The sequence below is a fragment of the Castor canadensis genome, chromosome 9, assembly GCF_047511655.1.
Source record: "Castor canadensis chromosome 9, mCasCan1.hap1v2, whole genome shotgun sequence".
Lineage (NCBI taxonomy): Eukaryota > Metazoa > Chordata > Mammalia > Rodentia > Castoridae > Castor > Castor canadensis.
The window spans coordinates 59,743,465-59,762,278 of NC_133394.1; the positions used below are offsets into that span (position 1 = coordinate 59,743,465).

General features: G+C 33.0%; 1 long non-coding RNA gene and 1 pseudogene across 2 annotated transcripts in view; one reads left to right on the forward strand and one right to left on the reverse strand.

The window, feature by feature from the left end:
• The window catches only part of LOC141410907 (bifunctional heparan sulfate N-deacetylase/N-sulfotransferase 3-like), a 173,485-nt pseudogene extending 158,833 nt beyond the window's left edge, over positions 1-14,652 (forward strand).
• LOC141410908 (uncharacterized) overlaps positions 1-18,814 on the reverse strand; it is a 91,094-nt gene that overhangs the window by 70,570 nt on the left and 1,710 nt on the right. The window contains exon 1 of one of the 2 annotated variants that reach the window (XR_012435712.1): positions 18,559-18,629. The exons of the other annotated variant lie outside the window; for it this stretch is intronic. This is a non-coding gene — a long non-coding RNA (uncharacterized lncRNA). Of the gene's footprint in view, positions 1-18,558; positions 18,630-18,814 lie in introns of those variants that run through there. 2 annotated transcript variants of the gene reach the window in all.

Below are 18,814 nucleotides of genomic sequence, written 5' to 3' on the forward strand. Positions count from 1 at the left end.
AAGACAGATACAAAGTGGAGGCAGGGATGCCAAGCTTTTATCCTGCTTTTAGTTACCCTTTGGACATTTACAGGCACAAGTGAGGCATCAGTGCTTTTCAGGATAAATGGTTTCTCAGTACCTGTTACACTACTCCTGATTGGAACTGTGAAGAATGACAGTTCCTCTGTCTCATTACTACTAAGCTTATTATAACCTTTCTTTCTACAGTCTTCCTCCACAACCTTAGTAATCATTGTTTTGTTTGTATTTAAACTTGGTTTACATTTGCGATTTCTAGTCACATTTCTAAGCTGTCTTTATCTTCAGAAGGGGTGTTTTTGTTTTCAGAGTGTTTGCTAACTTCTCAAATAACAAAACATGAATGTGCTTACTTAGCATGATTTATTTCTTATTCCAGATCATTAATAAGAATGACCTGGCTGCATCTAACAATGCATGTAAAGCCCCTCAAGACAGTGTCACAGAATAAGTACAGGGCCAAAAAATTTTTCATTATACAGTTGACACTTATGTTTTCAACATGAACCGTCTTTTCTTTATTGTTACTTCTTTGGTAATTTAGTTGCTAATTATTGATGGGCAGTAGCTAAGAACAGATCCTGCAACAGTGATGGATGAAGTACAGAAGTTTCTAGGAGTCTCTCCTCATTATAATTATTCAGAAGCTTTAACGTAAGTTTATGTTCTAATTTGTTTATTCAAGGTCCAGCAGAGAACTTATTTTAAAGAAATTTGGTTTGGCAATACCTGGTCAGCTGTTTCTTATGTACTGATTGTTTTCTAGTTTAACATTAACCATTTGGAAAAAAAACATTTAAACAGTATGACAAAGAAATATCCTAAATCTTGTGTTGATTCCTACCTATGCAAAGATTTCCCCTGGAAGGAAAGTATAAAAACAAAATAGTTGTGAATCTTAAAACCAACAACTTACCTAAAAAGAAGCTATGTGAAATAAATTGGTAAGCTGAGCCTACTCAACCAACAATATTGGGACCTCTTGGAAGAATGAAGAAGCAATTGACTAACCTGTATGTAATTTTCAGAAACAATGTCAAACAGCAAGAAATAGCCCCATAGGTGACTGAATAGGCACAGAGAGAGGTATGACTATGGCCTTCAATGTACTTCCAGTGTTTACTTCTTGTCTTTACTCACTGTAAATGCCCTTGTTCCCACTTCAAAAGACAGCTTTCACAGCACTGGTTTGGTTTGTTGTTTGGGTTCTGTTGTGGTCTGTTGTGTTTTGTTTTGTTTTGTTTTCTTGCTGGTTTCCTGTTTTTCGTAGATTGTTGACTCCAGGGCTAAAACTAGGGAGAAGCAAGAGAGCCACTAGAATTTAAGGAACAAACACTCACTCTTGGGATTGTGCCTGTGCCTAAGAGTGAGTGCCTCCTTAAATTTTGTACCCTAGGTGCCTGTCTTCCCTCACCCTACTCCTGCCTCTATATTTTTATATAAGACCTTCATTTACTATTTTTAAATACAAACACCATCTTACACTGTTCATTTATAATGGATGACAATCAGATTTATGAGATTTATGACAATCAGATTTATGCCTCAAGCACATGAAAGATACTGAGCTGGATGAGCTGTGGACCTGACTCTTGTTATAATTTTTTTTAATTTTAAAGGTCATGGAACAAGCTTTAAAGAAACAGAAAAAGACAGTACTGTGAAGTTATTCCATTTTCCTTTTCTGTATAAAAATCATTTCCATAGATAACTGGTTTTCCTTCTTTTATTATACTTTATCCTCTGTCAATTTAGAAAGTGAGAGGAAGATTTCTTTTACCTTCCAGCATCCCTTACACTAAAGGATTGACAGAAAAACATCAAACACAGCTTGTATCTTGTAAAAATCATACCCAGAGACCTTAAGTGACACATTTTGGTTTAGAGGACAACAGACTAGGTAGAACTCTGGAGTTTTGAGCTTCCTTCCTGAGAGTCATTTACTTTGTTGTTACTATTAACCTCCTGACTTTTTTCTATACTTCTAGTACTGCCAGAGTTTTGCAGAGCTTAGTTCAAGTATTAACAGACACCAGCCTTAAGTATTTAGCATTCAACTTAATCTTAAAGGAAGCTGAGTGATTTTCGTTTGCAGTTAGAAATTCAAGTCCACTTTCTGTCTTCTATCTTTTTAAGTATCTCTTAGAAAAGAAATCTTTTATTTTCTAAAAAGTTTTCTATTTCAACTTGGCTTATCTTTAGGTCTTTTTTATAGAGTATATGGCAAGGCTCTGTATTTCAGAAAAAAAAGAAGTAGAGTATTCTATAAAGACATAATCTTTTTTCCTTGAGGAACGTCCTTGACCTGCATGCTGTGTATTTGTCTCCTTTGTATCCAGCTTGGCAGCAAGCTTTTTATTCATCTCCACTACTGAGAAAAGGCTATGTAAACTTAAGAGAATTAATATCAAAGCAATGTGTTATATACAAAGAACTGTGTTTCACTTTGCACCTGGGATGTATCTAGCTAAAATCACCCATTACATGATCCTCTTGGGGGCTCAGGGGGTAAAGTAGTAAAATAAGATATATAGTCCAAGAAACCACAGTTTCTGGTCCAGCAAGCTGCCCAAGCTCTTACCCTGCTGATAGAGATGATGCACTTCCATTTAGTTTTCTTTATGTTTTCTTGCCAATCATCAGTTAACCTGACATACCTTGTAGTTGAGATAAGGATAGCTGTACAGGGAGTTGAAAGTGCACTTGAATATTTGGAAATTTCATGTCTTTGTCTTAGCTCTAAAATGATCTTCCTTTACCCTGTATCTTTTTTTTTAAACCAGAGTCCTGTATTCACAATTTAGTTACTCTCATTAGAGTAACCCTATAGTGACGGCTATTTTATGGTGCTTTGGAAATGTTGGGAATGACTATGAGTACAATATGTAGATTCTCAGAAATGTCATTTATACAGTTGCCAGGAGATCCTTTATATACTTTCATATTGCTTCTTATTTTCCTGATAATGATAGTGAAGATTAGAAATTTCCTTCAGTGAAAGTCTTCTATGAATATACTAAACTACAAACCAACATAAATTCTAATATAATCACATAAATTCAGTGCTTTACACACAGTACAATAAATGAGTGAAAGGTGGACTATACAAAATATTACTATGCAATCTTGGCATGCAAAAATGCTCTAATTTAAGAGGTCTTTATGCTGACTATCTCCAATATAGAAATTGTAGTGTCAAAACTCTTTTCAAGAAGAATAGCAAAGAAATCCACTATTGTAAAAGTGTGTTTTATTCCTTCCCACAATTTCTAAAGAAAGTGTTCAAGAATCCCAAATGCAAAGTCACTAGTCTATGATGATTTAAAATTACTTAGTACTGTCATCATGGGGTTCAAATGACATACTGAATTTGTTTTAAAAATCTGATTTTCTCAGTGAGTATATCATTTGAAATCAGCAATACAGGCTTAAAGCAATATAAATGGGACCTTTCTCATCCAATTAAAGTAAATTACAATCTTACAACTCTTATTCAACATAACTTTAATCTCTAAATTGTGTATAAGATTGATATAATGATGCTCCTTTAGTTTTTAGGTTATGTATAATAGTATTTTAAAGCTGACTTATTGTTTGGGAGAAAGTAGGGAAAGCATTACCTGACATGGATTGCACTAATTTGTATAAACTAAAATGAAAAATATACATAAACTGTTAATTTTGCCATGAATAGATCCATTCATAATTATCACCTGCCCATCAGTGACCATGACAGAAGTCTTCACATTCTAAAATATCAGTTAAATACCTGAACCTGACATCTCACTTGCCAATTAATTAATTTGTTGAGATTAATGAAACCAAATTGTGTTAAACAAATTTTTAAGACTAATTTACTTTGAAAACTTCAATAATGGGCAATGAGAATTTGAAGAGCAGGGATTGATCATAGTTGTGTGTGTGTGTGTGTGTGTGTGTGTGTGTGTGTGTGTGTGTGTTGTGTTGTTTTATTTTGTCTCATGGATGAGGCTTAGCTCAATCATAAAGGACTAAAGCTGCTTCAAAGTTCAGAAAGACTTCAGTTGTTTCTAATATCACTTCCTTTGTCCAGGAATTCTTTTCCAACCCAGTGCTGATGAGTTTTAGTAAAAATCTGCCATATTAAAACATTTTAGTAGCAAAAAATAGTAGCCATAATAAATAAAGTCTGTTGTTTCTCTGGATGACCTACAGAGAGCACCTAAAAATGCATTGAAAAGAAAAAAGATCTATTCCAATTTCTTAATAAATTTTTAACGTGGCTGTACCATTTCAAAATAAATATATATTTATATGTATTAAATTTTTATAGGTACACATATACATCCCCATGAAAACATTGTATGGTAGGCATTAGTAACTTCCTTTTCAGATAGAAAAACCAGAAAACTCAAGCCAAAAGTCACTCAACAAATAAGTTGAGGAGGCAGAATTGAATATCAATCAGTTATTTCTGGAACCTGCACTGCCAATCTGTGAAGCAATTCCCATTGGCATAAGATGTTAGAACCACAGAAAATCAATATTGTTTTTCCTAATGAATACTATATCAACAAGAAATGCTTCCTTTTAAAAGCTGGAATGTTAAAATGAGTTTTTAAAGTAGTATCAGACTTTATTAAAGACATAATCCATCTCTAGACACACTGACACACTAAATATCACTTTGCAAATAAATGTGTAATCATAGAGATATGCAAATTAAAACCATTTTCAGATACCACTATGTACCCATTGGAATGGCTATTATCCAAAAGAAAATCCAAATGGCCATAAACCCAAAAGATAATACCAAATATTGACAAGAATAGGGAGAAATTGCAGTCTCATATACTGGCCACTTTAGAAAGCACTTTTTTAGTTTCTTAAAAATTAAACTCCACTCCTAGGAATCAATCCCAAGATAAATACAAACCTAAGTACATAAAAAAACTAGTAAGTGAATGTTCATAGCAGCATTATTCATGATAGCTAAATATAAGAAACAATCCAAATTCCATCAACTGGCAAATGGATTAATTTGGCATATCCATACCAGAAAATAAAAAGAAAATGCCTATAAGTGACAAATTTACAGTCAAAAAGGTAAGTGTTTACCTAGCATGGGGCAGGGGTGACAGCAAAGATTGACTACAGTAGGCTTTAGTAATTATTTTTAGGTGATGGAAATGTTCTATAAATGGATTGTGGTGATAAATTTGCTAAGTATCATAATTGTACAATTACAATAAGTGAAAATTAGGATATGTAAATTGTACTGCAAAAAAATGCTAAGAATAAAATCTGGGGCTAGGGGCACAGCTCAAGTAGATGACTACCTGCCTAGCATCCTCAAGGCCCTGAATTCAGTCCCCAGTATTGAAAAAAAAAGAATAAAATGTGCATTGCTAAAATGATTCATTAAATCATAAAAGTATAGGTGCTGGGAGAGAACTGAAAAAGTTCTTATTTTGTCCTATATTAATAACAAAAAGGATGTATTTTGATTTTAAAATTTATCTGCACTATTTTGGCATGGAAATATTATTTCAATTTAAAGGCATCGCAGACCTTTTAAGTATTATCTGAATGTTCTTTAGTATTCATCTGCTTGAGGTCAATCACATTTTCATTAATACAGAAATATCACTGGTTAAAGGTTGCCATTCTCCTTGGAGAATCTAGGTGCCCCTGCCCACACGTCTCTTCTAGTTACTTCTAGATGACCCCAGGTTATATTCCATAAAGTTTAATACCATTTAATAAAATTCTATTAATAACTATTATATGCATGACTCTGGAGACATAATGAAAATATCATTACCACCAAGACAGGGAAGTCATAAAGAGAAATACTACACAGCACATAATACTTCTTTCAAAGTATTTACTTCCTAAAAACCTTGAAAGGAGGGGCCCAGCTAGGACCATGACTGCCAGTGTCTACATAAAAAGGCTGTTTCTTTGCTGTTCCACCAGACTTCAGTGGCATTATGGCTATTTTATTGGTCCTAAGGTCATTCTTCAGAGGGACATTGCTGATGTTCTGAACAGATGTGAAGTGTGAAGTGATCTTTCTCCATCATTTGTCAGATTTTTTTCACCTGGATTCTTAATTAATATTATTCATGTCTTCAAACTCACAAGTCCCCTCATCAGCCACAGTCCTTCACCTTGTATCTGTGACTGTTCTCTATGAGGAACTAGACTCAGTGCCTTAGGGCACCTGGAAAATAGGTGCAATAATTTCTCTTCTCACTTTTCTACTCTGACACACTCACACCACTGCTTGTGAACTTATGCGTGCAGACACTTGAACTAAGTGCCACACACTCATACACAGGCACTGTATAATAATATCTAATCAATTAGCAGAGATGAAAAAGAGCCTATTTTTCTTTTTATTCTTAATTTTAGTGTGTGAAATTCAATGTTTCTTAGAAAAACCTTCTCTCATAAGATTGCTCATTTTAACACATGGGACATGTGTTATGTATCTACAGCAGGTATATTTTAACAAAACAATAATAGCTGGTCCGAATTCTGAATTTTGATCACATGAATACCTAAAACGTGCCAGAATTCACATGTGGAAAGTGCAGATAGCAAACTGTTAATAAAAATATTGCATCAACACAGACTTCCAGAAATGTTATTACATTGGAATTTTCTAAAGGCTTTCATACATAATTCAAATAATAATGCCCTCAGGAGTGCCCTCTTTGTACCTTCACTACAAAACTAATTCATGCAGCTGTTTTATTGATTCAAACAAGAACATAAACTGCATGAAAAAATATGTTGTGTCATGGTGTTACACAGTTGCTTTAATAATGATAAGGAAAATGCTTTGCACACATCCTATTGTGTCTAGTAACTGAAGCAAGACAGAGGCAGTTATAAATTTACATTCTTTCCAAAGGCTATAGTCATAAACACCACAACATTAGCTACATATAGGCTCCATACACACACATTATAAATCACACTATAACTTTAAATGTTTTATTGACATATAATTTTACATTTAATAAAATTCACCAATTACAGTTACTCAGTTCAATGAATTTTAACTAATGTATATAGCTATATCCACTGCAATCAAGTTTTAGAACATTTGTATTAGTCCAAAGAGGTTCCTCATGCTGTTGTGCAGTCAAACCTTTTCCCTTACTCCCAGCATCTGATATCAACTATCTCCTTTCTTTCACTTAGCACAATATTTTTGAGATTCCTCCAAGTTTTTATACCTATAAACAGCTGGTCCTCCTTTAATGTTGAGTAGTATTCTTTTCACCAAGAGATGGACAGAAGAGAATGTTTCCATTTGGGACTATTATGAAAAAAGCTACTATGAACATTTGTGTAAAGATCTTTATGTGGGCATGTATTTCTTATTGTCCTTGGGTTAATACCTAGAAATGGGTCCAATGGGTCATAATCTAATTATGTTTTTAAATTTAAAAGAAATTTGACAAAATGGCTGTAATATTTTTAATTTCTACAAACAAGATTTGACAATTCTGCTTGTTCCATTCCTTTGCCAATACTCGATATTAGTCTTTAAATTCAGTCATTCTAGTGAGTGCTATTTCATTTTCATTTTCATTTGTATTTCACTGATACTCATGATGTGAAGTAAATTTTATTGGTTTATTGATCATTTTCATTCTTTGCTGAAGTGTCTGTTTCAATATTTTACTCAATTTTATTAGTATTATCATCTTTTAGATTGAATTATATTTTCTTAGTACAAGTCCCTTATGAGATATATGTTTTGCATATATTTTCCTCCAGTCTGTGGTTTCTTAAGTATCTTTAGAAGAAATCTTTTAAGAAATCTTTGCCTAATCCAAGGGCATGAAAATTTTCTATGTGGTTTTTCTCTGTTTTCTTTCAAAATTTTTACAGTTTTAGCACTTAGGTTTAGGTCAATAATCCCTTTCATGTTAATATTTATATATAGCATGATGTAAGGGTAAATGTTCTGTTTTTCCATGTAAATATTCAATTTTTCTAGTGCAATTTTTCTAAAAAATTAATCATCTCCCATTGAATTAGCTTGGCACCTGTTTTTTTAACCAGTTGACCAATCGTTATATAAGTCTATTTCTGGATTCTTTTGTTCCATTGATCAATTGGTTTTCTGATACCAATACAATACAGACTTGAATACTGTATCATGATAGTAAATCTTGAAAGTATGTAATATAGGATTTCGAACTTCACCATTTTCAAATCATTTCAAATTGTCTTAGCTTTTCTAGGTTCTTTATATTTTCCTGTATATATTTAAATCATTTTTAGTTTCTACAAAAGAAAAAAAGAGCCAACTGGAGTTTTGGTTGAAATCACATTAAACTATAGACAAATTTGGAAAGAGTTGATACTTTAGATAAATTTAGAGAAAGTTGATACTTTTAAAGTATTTAGTCTTCAGATCTATGAACATAACACAGCTCCTTCTATTTTCTTTGCTCTTAGGAATGTTTTGTAGTTTTCAGTGCACTAATCTTGCAGATATTTTTTGTTAACTTTCTCCTCAGGTATTTGAGGGTCTTATGCTAATTTAAATGTGTTTTTATTTACATTTCCAAAATTATTCATGTAATTTTTCAAAACATTGAAAGTAGCATACAGAGTAGTACAAACTAAAAACCAAATAAAAAAAATTCGAAATGATAATTCTTTAATTGAATAACAAAGGCAATATGAAAGAATTGTCATTGCTGTTGCTTTCACTTTTATATTTAAACATGGAAATTACTGCTTTGCTTACAATGAATAATAATACAAAACATACCCAGAGACCAATAAAGAAGAAAAGGCCCTGAATCTAGAGCCAGGAGGCCTAACTTGAATCATGACCAGAATAGTGGGGAAGTATATAGTCCAAGAAAAGTAAAACTTAACAAGCATTTTCTTCCCTTTTATTTTTTATTGAACATATGTTTAGTGAAAATTCACAAGAGCCAAACACTGTACTAAGTGCTATAAAATGAAAGGAATTCTACACACCATTTCCTTAAGGGTAATCTCTAAATGAAGACCCAAATGAGAGTTACATGAAATACTTTGGTAAACTGAAAGGCAAATTTGACATGCTACCATTGACTATGCTGGAGAATCCTAAAAGTAATCACTGCATGGCACACCAGAATGTTTTTTTTTAAATCACCCTGTGGTCAAGTAGTACAAGTATAATCTAAATCCACAGACATGAATGAAGATTGATACATCATTTTTAAGTACTATAAATGAAAAGAATGAATGTAAAACTCAATTTTTCCTTCCAGATGAAAGAGATAGTCTTATTAATTTCTATTAATAGGGTATCTTCTGCTGAAATTTTTTCTATTAAGAATCTGGCAAACTCACAAATATGACAGATGGACTGAGATTTCAGAGATATGCCAAAAGACTTTCTGCAAAGGGATATAGTAAAAAAAATTCCAGTTCCCCTAGCTGTAGATTAATATCCGAATTCATATATTTATGTTGTTGGTCAATAAATCTTAAAAACTGCTTGAAAAATACTCTTTGGGTTTGGGAGGGTTTCTTTTTTTTTTTTAGATTTGATTCTCATAAAGCCTTCTGGTGTCAGTTATTGGAAGAAGGTAAAACAAAATGCCTTGGAAAGAGTAAAGGAAGAAAATATCCTCCAATGGATTCTAATGTAAGTATAGAGCTTAAAAAATACAAACTAAATGTACAAAATGATAAAATCACATATATTTTCTTAGAAAAGTGATTAAAGTCAAAATTCGGCCCTTCTAAAAATTAAGTGACATTTGAATTCAATAATCTAAGTTGCTTTTCTTGATTTTTCCAATTACATATTATTACATATTGCAAGAATAAAATAAAGTAAAAGAACTTGCAATTGTGAATCAAAACCAAAAGGTAACATATCACTACAAAAAGAATGACACCTGCACAGAATACTTTTTTTGGATACTGGGGTTTGAAATCAGGACACTTACCAGGCAGGCGCTCTATCACTTGAGCCACTAACCCTTTTTATTGGGGAGGACTATGTGCTTTTTTGAGATATGGTTTTATGAACTATTTGCCTAAGCTGGCTTTGAACCACAATCCTCCTGATCTCTACTTTCTAAGTAGCTAGGATTATAGAAGTGAGCTACCAACACCCAGCTTGCACAGAAATTTTGTCACTAAAAATGTTCATTGAAAACAAGACAGGAAATATGTCAACTAAAAACTGCAAATAAGACCAAAAGATTTCTCTCTTTTTTTTTTCACTGCTAAATCACTCTGTAGTATAAGTATAGCATGGATAATAATGTTAATTGCTGACATAATACACTAAGCTTTGAACTGTTACTATGCTATTAAGATGAAGGAGTTAATGTATTTCTCTAACATCCTAGCAGATGATTGAGGCTTTAAGGAATGGAGATATGTATACTGCAGTATCAGCACTCTGTGTTTATTCTGTTTAGAATGGTGATATTGCAAGCACTTAACACTATAGTTTTCTCAGTTTGAACAACCTGTATTTTGACTTTAATGCTTATTTCACATACAGTAAGATTTATTCATATTTTATTTCATAATCAGTCTATTTAGTATATAATTTTGAATGTAAGAATCCAAGATTATTATTATTATTATTCTACTATATATATTATACTATATATTATTATTATTATTATTATTATTATTATACTACCTTTAGAACTCAGAAATTTAAAATATTTGGGATTTTTTCCGCAATGTTTAATATTTCATGTTAACTGACAATCTTGAGGTGGTCTTAGAATCCTCAGGTAACCTGAATTTATTTGAAAACTCTTATCTAACAACACCTTCAGGATCATTTGTTGTGCCAAGCCAGGCCTGAGAGACAAGGGTCTAAATTCAATAAGTTCACAATTAAATTCTGCATAGAAGGTATGGTGAAGGGGAGATTCTGTTGTATTGATAAAGAAACTATATCATCAACACTCTAATTTTATTTGGTTTTGGTTAATTGTCAAATACACCTTCAGAATACAATGAAAACAATCCTAATACATTAAAGAGAAATCAAAAGATTATTTCTAGAGTATTTCAAGAAAGCAATATAAAATGTATAATTTTATATCAAAGATCTGCCTATATATTTATTAAAGCTAAAATGCTTAGAAGACTCTAAAGAATGTCTTTCTTAGCATTTTATTTTACTCTTGTCTAACAAACATACTGAGATATTACACAAAATTTGTTGGTAGAGATAGATGAGAAAAATACAACGTTTCAGGATATAGATTCTAGATCTCTCAACAAGGTACTATGTATACATACTTTAGTAAAAGGAGCAGGAAGATGGAAAGTGGTTAAGAAAGACTAATACAGATGGAGTAAACTTGATCAAAGAAGATTATATGTATTTCGTAAATATCACAATGAAACCCCTTTGTACAATTAATTTATGCTAACAAAAAATTTTTTAAAGAGGTGTGAAGTGGCTGATTTTGTGCAGATAGCATCAAGAGAGAGGGCAAAAATAAAAGAACCTCCACAGAGGCTCCTTTTTCCATTTGTGATGGAACTACAAATGTGTAGGATGGATTAGAGTAGGTGACAGCACTCTGCTCATCTCACCTCCTAGTACAGAGAAATGCCAGTACCCCACCTCAAGACTATCAACAAGACATTGTATGATGTGCTGAATCAGTAATCCACATGCTTAATATAAATTTTAATCTAGACCTGGTGTACCTGATACTTATTTAAGCATGATCAAAGGATATGGACTATACTTCAATAAACAAAGTTAAATGTTCTTTTATCTCTTCCTCCCCACTCAGAGCAGAGCCTTTTTGTCAAGCTACTACCAAGATCACAACGTGGAGCTCTCAAAGCTGCTGCACAAACTGGGACAGCCTCTGCCATCCTGGCTAAGACAAGAGCTGCAGAAAGTGAGATAGCACTGAGAAAAAAGCTTCCCAAGAATCCACCTTCCATATACTAACAGTCACCTTTCCAAAGCTTCCAGAAGCTATGAAAAGGCTGTCAAAAAAATATACCTCTTCATACAAGAAAAAAAGAACAAAGTTCTTTCCATGTGCTGGCATGTGACTGCTTAGGAACAATGGTGTCTGTTACAAGCCTTGAGGCCTATGGCCTTCCTCTTAACCCATATCTGCGCCTGTGGGATTATTGTAGACTACTGTGCATTCATGTGGAAGTCATAGCAATCGACATAAATAATAAACAAAATGCAGAACTGTTTCATTTCACAGTGATATTTACACTTTTATGTATCAACTAAGATTGTGTCTCTGTAGATTTTTAGACCACTGTTTGCCTGTACAATGTTTTCTTATTCTTTGATGCTATAAAGTATCCTACAAAAACAAGAACCAAAATAAACATCACAATGTAACATAAAATTCCAAAAACATACAACTCATGAAAAAAATGTCTGCCAAAATTTAAATCCACTGAAGCATTTAGAAAGAATTATAAATCATAATTTTTGCTAGATCAGAGAGTGGAAAAGTTATATATATATGAGTTTTACCTGCATCAAAAAGATAAGTACTACAGCAAGAAAAAGTATCCTTTCATATATATAGTCTAGTGCATTTATGTAAAAATTTCTAACTGTTTCATCATAATGTAACTGTCATATTGAAATATATATGGTAAACCTATTGGTTAGTAAATAGAAACACACAGAGTACACCAAAACAGTAAATAATAATGTAAGTGTGCTCGGTAAATTCTCTAAGAGGGAGACATGATAGGAGTTTAAAGGTATGTCGTTCAGAACGTCATGTCCACTTGCTGTAAACTGTAAATCTATTCTAGTAGTCCTCTCTGGTTCTGCAGAAATGCATAAATAAAGTTGGAGATATGTGTCATCTCCAGAAACAGGTTGACTTTTAAACATGAATAGCTTCCTTTTTGATGTCCCCAGAACAAAACATACTAAATGAAAACTAGAGGCAGTCTCCCTAGATGCTGTGTTTAGGCTATGTACATTTAAATTGTTGAAAAACTTCATTTTCTGGGTAATTCAACAAATTAATATCTTGGATTTGTAACTTGATATTTGAAATTATACTTTTGATACAAGACAGAAAAAATAGGCATGCTAGAGATCCATTTTTGAGAATATTTCATACATCACTCTCATGGAAGATAACAGAACATTGTTAAATTGATGGATTACCTACTAAATTAAATGCAGAAAGGTCAAAGATGAGCAAGGCATAGTTCTTAAAATATATTTACACTTATATTTTTAATGAAAAAATATGATTGATAAACTTTTGAAAAAAGAATACAATAAATCATACTTATTTTCTTGTATTAGTATTTACTTCACTTTTAATGTACTTACACATACAAAAATTTAAGTAGTGAATACATTTCTTGCTATAATTATATAAGCATTTATAAAATATTCTCAAAGTTATGATTTGAAAAAAATATATGAGCCAGGTGCTAGTGGCTTGTGCCTACTATAATCCTAGCTACTTGGGAGGCTGAGATCTGGAGGATCACAGTTCAAAGCCAGCCTGGGCAAATAGTTCATGAGACCCTGCCCCCCATCTCAAAAATAACCACAGCAAAATGGACTGGAGGTACTGCTCAAGAGATAGAGCGCCTGCTTTGCAAAATCTGAATTTAAAAGTGAACTCTATCAATTATTTACTAATTAGAAAACAAACTGTGAAATTCTTCCACTTACTACAAATTTTTTAATGTGTATTATAATTGTCAATTAAATTTTTAAGCACTTAATGTACTCAATGATCACACAAATTTTAAACAGTTATCAGACAGAATTTGGAAAAGAACCAATTTTTAAATCCCTGACTAAAAACAGCAAAATCATTTGGGAAAATATGGCAGCCTCCATGCTAACTGCCACCTCTTTTGAAGGAGCACATTCCAAACATGCTAGGAAAGTTACCAGAGTCATTCAACTCCATTAATTTAAGAAAACTACTGTAAGAAGATCAAACATTGTGAAAACAGGCCCCAATAGTTACACACAGTGTCATTTCATTTGGCAACAATGTTTGTGCTGATAAAAGAAAACTGACACCTAATATATGTAAAGATGAGATGTACAAATGAAGTTCTAAATAAAGTAACTAATAGCATCCTTTTGTCCAAGTAAAAGGAGTTAAGTAAGCAGCTCATCCTTAAAGTAAATGTTAAACCATGTTCAATTCTTGTAGAATGAAAGGAGAAAAGGAGAGAGATGGTACCAAAATCTACTAATTCACCAATAAATGTTTAAAACCTTTGAAAGAATTTTTGACCACTCAATATGTTTTGGAAAGAGTAGCAAATTCTAGAGGACATGCATACTTTCCACACTATATTTCCAACTAATTATTATGTTATTCTGAAAGTAATATAAATACACATGAGAAAAGAATGAGAGATAACATGACTAAAAATTAGCTCTGTATAAAATTCCCTTTTTCAATACTTAAAATATGGAACTTCCTCAGGAAGAAGTGAAATGGTTATTTCAATGTTTATAGCTATAATATTCTTGTCATTCACATTGAATGAAAATTACTGGAAACATTTTTTTTCTCTGAGTTTTTTAAAAGAAAAAAAACTGAATACAATTCTGATAGTTGCATGGTACCTCATATGTATAACAATAAACTGATAAGAAAATGAAAATTTTGTGTATGGTGATTTTTAGACAATTAATAGGTGTATGATTGTTTTGCCTGGGAGGTAGTGGGGGGGTACTTATATAACATAGGTATGACTAATATAATTAAAACGCAGAGATGGATGGAAAGCTTCCAAGTAGGAAGAAAGAAATTTTTTAACTATAATAGCTTTTCAACAACCTTTCTCCTCCTAAATTTTGGTGTTGTGATTTTTAAATTTTTATTTCATTTTATTTAGTTCTAACAGATGTAAAGCAGTTCCTACATCACTCATGGGCCCCTTTCTTTCTTTAAGAGTTTTAAAAGGTGTTAGGTCTATAAAAGAATCTCTACAAGGGGTGGGCACTTAGACATTCATCTTTATTGTCCACAAAGTTTCTTTTCTTTACTCCAATCCCTTTCTCTTCTAGATATCAGATTTTCTCATGTTGCAACCATCTTGTCTAGATGCTCCAAATGAATTCTCCGTAGGTCTGCCTCCTCCCCACATACACAAATTGCTCCTATCTGGAATACATCTAATTCCCAATTTTCTTTCCAAATGTTCCAGAGCCAATCAGATCCTCCAAGACAAATCAGTGACTAGTTAATAAACCAACCCATCAGTATTAATGGCTTATAATGATATCATATTATGCTTTCCAGTTAAACCCAAACTTCCCAGTAGAAACTCATCAGTGGGGATTCTCCATTAGAGAGGCACTGAACCTAGCAAGTATTTTGATGTAAATATGTTTCTTTTCTTTCTTTTTTTTTGTGGTCCTAGGTTTTGAAATCAGAGACTTGTGCTTGGCTAGGCAGGTGCTCTATTACTTGCACCACAGCCTAGCCCAAAATATTTCTTTAATTCCAAATTACACTATATAACTTGAGTTCTATTCTGCTAAAGCTAGCTTTGTTTAATTACTATCTGCAATATAGTTGCTTCCTTTTTACTTGCTACAACCCACTCTCAACCCTCAATACACACACACACACACACACACACACACACACACACACACCCCTATACCCAGACAGTTGATTTCTTGGCTGGCTTGGAATGTCTATCATCTCTTCACATACTTTACACAAGGGCTGACTACATGTCATAAAGTCAGCCGTGAATTTGAGCATGAAAGTCAAAGAATGTGATGGTTAATTTTATGTCATCTTGACTAGGCCAGATCAAATATCATTTCTGGGTTGTGTCTGAGAGGATATTTCTGAATGGCATTACATATGAATTGGTGTATTCAGTGAAGTAGATTGTGCTCCCCATCATGGATGATTATCATCCAACTCACTGAGATGGGTCATCCCATCTCATCTCGTCTTTTCTCTCAGACTGCAATTTACAACAATGGCTCCCTGGTTCCTAGGCCTTCTGTCTCAGAATGAATTAACCAGACTTCATCTAGTCTCCAGCTTTCAGGCAGCAAATCATGGGACTTTTCAGCATCTATTAGTATGTGACTGAGGCAATATGTATTCACACAGTGTGAGATTGATTCCATCCCCAAGAAAATCATACTTTGTGTGTGACTCTCACCTGTAGTTAAGGGTACCAAATTGGGGCCACTTGCTTCCATCCAGTACTATTACTAGTTCTTGCCATTTATTGACCTCAATTTTTCTCCATAAAAGTTCTCTATATATTCAGTTACATTAACTGCTACAGAATTAAATTTATTCATTTATTTGTTAGCACATTAAATTTATTTTTAAATGAATCCTACATATATGAAATAATATATAAAACCCTAGGAATATATAGCATTTTGAGCTTTCATTTCCTCTATAAATCTGTATAGATATCTATATCCTTTACATATCTATTTCTACTGGTGCAATTAATAAAGCTAATTCAACCTTCCTCTACCTTTGTGCTCTTTTCAGGCCCACAATAGATTGGGTGTTTACCACATAACAATTCAAATACTAACTTTATCCAGAAACACCCTCACGGTAACACCTGGAAATAATGTTTCACCAGCTATGTGTGCATCCTGTGGCCCAATCAATCTGACATATCAAATTAGCCATCACATTTACTTATCAATCCCGTTCAAAAAAGTCAAAGCAAATTTTACAGATTAAATGATCCACAGCACAGTCTCCAAGTTACTGTTGGGAAGAATGTATTTCCCACATTTTACAATATAGAAAAATGAATTAAACTGAGTGAAATGTAAGACATTTCCAAAGCACAGAGAATATGTGACAAATTTTACATAAAACTGTCTACATCAAGCTGCTTCTTGGTTATGAGAGAATAAATTAAGTGTAGGAAATGCCTGCTGTCTATATTTCCACTGCCAAAAATGCTCTATTCAAATTGATAACTGAAATAGAAACAGGACCTTGCTCTTAAACATTATGCATAATTTATACAGTTGGACCAGAGAAGATGGGTTTTCTTTCCTCTATTTGGTATACAGCATTCTGAACCTGAATTTTTTTTAAAAAAACTTCAACAGAAATGTAAGCTCAAAATGCGATATATTCCTAGGACTTTACTTAATTTACATCTGTCAACAAACAAAACTCTTTAAAGCCCACAAGGCAAATACAATATCAAAAATAAACTTTATTTCACATACAAATGAATAAATAGACAAATTTATAAGAATGTAAAGATTATGGGCCGGGGGTGTGGCTCAAGTGTTAGAGCACCTGTCTAGCAAGTACAATGCCCTGAGTTCAAACTCCAGTACTAAGAAAAAAATTAAAGATTACAATTTTAAAAACAATAAAAAGGTATGAAAATGCAGTATTGATAAATTTTTGCTCCCACCTATGATTAAGTTGATAAAACCTATTGTTTCAATCCCCAATTGCCTTCAGGACAATCAAAATAATAAAGAGGATAAACTGGACTGTAGCCCGGTATCTGTGCTTAACTAAACATTGGGTATGTGACTTTTGGGGCCTCAATTTTCCCATCTGTCACTGTTAGTAAAAATATGATCATGGCTAAGAAGATGGTATTTTTCCCCCTGCTTTATTTTACCATGTGGAGGTCCACCAATTTTGTAATATTGGCTCTCCCTGTCTCTTAGCTACTCTTCAATAGAGGAAGAGCCCTGAATTACCTAAGTGATAATTGGAAGCAGAAATTGTACTTGAATAACTAAACCTTCCTCCTTCAATTATCTTAAGGATCTACCATTAAAAAACAGTCACTCTGATCTACTCTGACTTACATTGGGTTTAGCAGAAATTGACTATAGGTACATTTTCATTAGTGATTATTAAGTTGGACATTGTAAAGGGTTTCATCATGATATTTCCACACATGCACTTTGTGTGATGCATTTTGATCATATTCACTCCCTCTCTTGCTTTATTACTCCTCCTTCCCTCTTTTCCCTCCCCCTTCCACCTCCCAAGTTCTTTCATGACCTTGGTTTTTTTGATTCATATTGTTTTATCTTCTGCTTGTTTCCAAAAAATGAGAGAAAAATGCAGTATTTGTCTGGTGGGGTTGATTTTCATTTAACATGATAATCTCTAGTTCCATCCATTTTCTAGCAAACAACATAATTTCATTTTTCATAATAGCTGAGTAAATCCTTTGTCTTTATCCATTCATCTGTTGGTGGGCACCTAGGCTGATTCTATAGTTTGACTACCACAAATAGTGCAGCTATAAACATGGGTAGGAAGGTATCTCCATTGTATGTCAATTTTGATTCTTTTGGGTATATATCCAGCAGTGGTAGGGCTGGATCATGTGGTACTTCTAGTTTTAATTTTTTGAGGAACCTCCATACTTATTTCCATAGTGGCTGCACTAATTTATACCCCACCATCAGTGAATAAGAGTACCTCCCCTCCCACCCCCATCTTCACCAGCATTTGTTGTTTTACATTTTCTTAATGAAACCTATTCTAACTAAAGTGAGGTGGTTTCACTTACCCCAATCAGATGCTGTTTCAATTTGTATCTCCTTGATGACTACAGATGTTGAACATTTTTTTCATTGATTTATTTAAAGCCACAAACACAATCAAAAGAAGAGCTAGAAACAAAACCAAAAATGTAAATATATTTTCAAAAACTAGGAAGATGAACAAGAGTATAAGTGAGGAATTAATATAGATAAGCTAAACATGTCTCATTCTTCATGTGGGGAGCCAAAACATACTAATTTTAACTAGTTACCTTTTTTTAA